Raw genomic sequence first — 3,527 nt, forward strand, 5'->3', positions numbered from 1 at the left:
GCCTCTGTGGTACCAGTCTTCAAGAATTCTGGTGAAAGAACTTACCCACTAAATTATCGCCCCATTAGCCTCCTCCCGCTTTTCGCCAAAATATTTGAGTCCTTAGTTAATCAAGTCCTAGTCCAGCACCTAACAGCTGCTAAACTCCTGACTGACAAACAATATGGATTCAGGCAAGCCCGTTCAACAGCAGATATCTTAACTGTAGTTTCTGAACGTATTTACCGTTCATTGGATAAAACAGGGGAGGGTAGAGCGGTGGCCCTTGATATATCTAAGGCTTTTGACAGGGTATGGCACGATGGTCTTCTAAGGAAAATTAGATCATATGGAATCACTGGAAGAATTCATAATGTAATTAAATCCTTCTTAAGTAATAGAAAAATCAAACTTGTCCTCGACGGACGTACATCCAAACAACATGACATAAATGCGGGAGTGCCTCAGGGGTCTATCCTTGGACCTCTATTGTTCCTGATATTCATAACCGACCTCCCTGATAATATTGTTTCGGAGATGGGTATATTTGCCGATGACACCACTCTCTATAACAGATATGAGGGGAAAACAAATGAACACATATCCAAGAAAATGGCAGAAACACTAGAGGATGACCTCCAATCCGTAGTGGAATGGGGACAAAAATGGTTGGTCTGATTCAATGCTGCTAAGTCTAAGCTTGTTTCCTTCAATAACTACAAGAAACCTTCTCTACTACCAATAGCAATGGCCAAGAACACATTGCCTGAAAGTACTTCTTTTAAACTCCTCGGCCTAACGTTTACAGGGAATATGAACTGGAATAGATACATTGAGAGCATTGCCAAGGCTGCTGCAAGGAAGGTTGGCTCCCTCTACCGTGCTAGAAAACTACTTACGCCTGCCAGTATCCTATACCTCTATAAGGCAACAATTCGCCCATGTATAGAGTACTGTTGTCACATCTGGGCTGGTGCATCTGCTGCTTGTCTCTCGCTCCTGGACAGGGTTCAAAAGAGAGTCGCCAACCTGATAGGTCCTTAACTGTCATCTAGGCTTCAACCTCTGTCCCATCGACGAGATGTTGCATCCCTCTGCCTGTTCTACAAATACTTTAATGGTGAATGCTCTGACGAACTGCAAACACTTGTACCTCCCCGACGTAACTACCCCCGACAAACCCGACAAGCTACTAAGTCTCATCCCTTTACAGTGGAGATCCCTAGGTGCAAGAAAGCCTTTTACTCCAATAGTTTCTTCCCCAGAACTGCGGGTCTTTGGAACTCCCTTCCGGGATTCTGCTTTCCCAACTGCAATGATATGCAGAAGTTCAAGTGTAATGTTAACAAACATCTTTCTACTCTTCTCCCTTCATAATGACCCCGCAAATTAATTCCCTAATAGTAGCCCCCTACTTCAAAGTGGCACTGTGCCTTGTTTGGGGTGAAAATTGAATAAAAAAAAAAAATGGGATGATGTCGGAAGACAAAAGAATAAGGAATAAGGATTTTTTTTTTAATCTAAATACAGTAGTTGGACAGGCAGACGGTTTGCTGGATTATGAGTAATGAGGTCAGGAAGTCAGTCGGTATTTATTCTAGTTTCGAGGTGGCCATGTATACATATTTTTTGTTTGTTGTTTTGTTCTTGTAGTTTCGACAGATTTATTTTGTTCCGGATGAATAATTCGGTGGAGGGCGGTACAGAACGTCCTCGTAATAAATAAAAAAAAATCCATATTTTGGTAGGTGCTCAGGGAAGAACGAGAAAGTTATAGAGAAATGAGCGATCTCTGTAACTAATATGGACAGTCGGAGGGCGTGTCCATTGTGTGTTGACCACACGGGGGGTAAATGGGGTAGAATAAATAAAACCGACTTGATTACTCTTGGACCAGTTAAGTATAGTCATAAAGGAGGTAAATTAATTAAGAACATTTGATGTGAAATGGTGAAGGTTTGGGATGGGATTTTTTTTTGTTTTTGTGCTACCTAGGAGTAAAGAAGATTGTCCGTAAATCCTGAAATGAAAGTAGGAGGCAGATGGACCTCAATTTTGTGTTTTATTGTTGTTCGGTTAGGAGCCGTGAAATTATCGACCACGAGTAGTGTCGACCATGAGCAAAGGATGCTCTGGAAGTCCCAGGATGTGTACGAAGAAGCCATGGGGTCATAAAGGAGTTTGTTGTATTTATTTAATTTTGAGTTTATCGATTAATCGTAGTCCAGTCTTCTTGCCAGCGGGTAGCGTATGTATTCCCTCCTTAGTTTAGTTAGTTAGTTATTAAAAATGTATGGCTTTGCCATACATTTTGATAAAAAAGGGGTGGAGTAATGTTAAAGAGCATCTCTCCTCTCTCTCTCTCTCTCTCTCTCTCTCTCTCTCTCTCTCTCTCTCTGGCTCTTTCATACTCTCTCTATCTTCTCTCTCTGTGTCTCTATTAGATAGAAGATCGAGAGAGAGAGAGGGATAGGGTGGGAGGAGGTCAGAAAGATATTTTTGTAGTTAATCCACGTTGCAGGAAGTGACGTTTCATCTAACCGGATGTCATGTGATGCTACGTGGCAAGGTTGGTGAAACGTTGAGTATCTCAGAAAATACCAAACTTCGCAGAAGTCTAAAATGGTTATCTCCTCAGTAAGGGGGGGGGAGATTCGCGCACCAGACATGGGACGTGATAGGTACCCACAGTGGAGACCATCGATGGCAGCATCTGCAGATCATGCCTGGGAGAATAAAAGGTTGAAAACCCAACATCTGTCTTCATCTTGTGTATTCCGGCGAAAACAGCAAGAGAGCTCCACCCACATGAAGACTCTCCCAGGGCAGCGGAACCAGGTATGAATCTTCTTTAATTCAAACACATAAATACACAACACACGTTCTAATCACTAGACAAACGGTTTAAGGGATCTTGGGTCCCGTTCTCTCGTCTCTTAACACTCGTAATGTATCTCTCTCTCTCATCGTCGTAAACTTCTTCTCTTCATTAGTAAAGTGGACACGTCATCACCAGGGTACCAGTATCCCTCAAGTAAAGTGTCCAAGTCATATCCTCTTCTTCTCCCTCCCTTTTGTAACATATATGATATTTGGTGCCGTTGAACTTCTTGCCCCCGCATGGGGCATATATCAAAACCTGGATTGCCACGGACATAACGAGAAAAAGAGATAACCAGGAAAAATAAAGACAAGAAGAGAAAGTGAGGTAAAGTAGAAAAAAACGGAGAAGAGACACTAGTAATATCTCTCTCTCTCTCTCATCGTCGTAAACTTCTTCTCTTCATTTGTAAAATGGACACGTCATCACCAGGGTACCAGTATCCCTCAAGTAAAGTGTCCAAGTCAAATCCTCTTCTTCTCCCACCCTTATGTAACAAAAATAAAGACATTACTTTCAGAACTAAATGCTTTGTGTACCGCGCCATCGTCCTCTCGTCAATCTTATACGGTGCAGAAACTTGGGCAGTGTACAAACTGGTAGCCCGCAAGCTCAACACCGATATAATGAGACCACTCCGGCAGATTTTAAAATGTCAAGTTGTATG

The sequence above is a fragment of the Euprymna scolopes genome, chromosome 13 (genome assembly GCF_053919585.1).
Source record: "Euprymna scolopes isolate OS-2025 chromosome 13, ASM5391958v1, whole genome shotgun sequence".
In the NCBI taxonomy this organism is placed as follows: domain Eukaryota; kingdom Metazoa; phylum Mollusca; class Cephalopoda; order Sepiida; family Sepiolidae; genus Euprymna; species Euprymna scolopes.